Source organism: Penaeus monodon, chromosome 29, assembly GCF_015228065.2.
Source record: "Penaeus monodon isolate SGIC_2016 chromosome 29, NSTDA_Pmon_1, whole genome shotgun sequence".
Lineage (NCBI taxonomy): Eukaryota > Metazoa > Arthropoda > Malacostraca > Decapoda > Penaeidae > Penaeus > Penaeus monodon.
This window is the reverse complement of record NC_051414.1, coordinates 8,687,529-8,687,886: the sequence shown is the minus strand read 5'-3', so window position 1 is coordinate 8,687,886 and position 358 is coordinate 8,687,529.

Below are 358 nucleotides of genomic sequence, written 5' to 3'. Positions count from 1 at the left end.
AAAAAAAAAAGGGGGAAAAAAAAGGGGGGAAAAAATTAAAGGGGTCCGGGGCCCCCCTTTTAAAGGGCCCCCCGGGGGGAATGGGGGAGGGGGCCCCCCCCCCCCCGGGAAGGGGGGGCGGGAAGGAAAAACCCAAAAAAAAAAATAAAAAGGGAAAATAAAAAATTAAAATTTTAAAAAAAAAATAAAAATAAAAAGGAAGAAAGAAAAGAAAAAAAAAAAAAAATTTTTTAAAAGAGAAAAAAAAAAAAAAAAAAAAAAGGGAGAATTTTAAAATTTTCAATTTTTTTTTTTTGGGAAATAATTGGGGTTTTCTTATTAAATAAATTTGGGGTGTGTTAAAATTAAAGTGTGATGT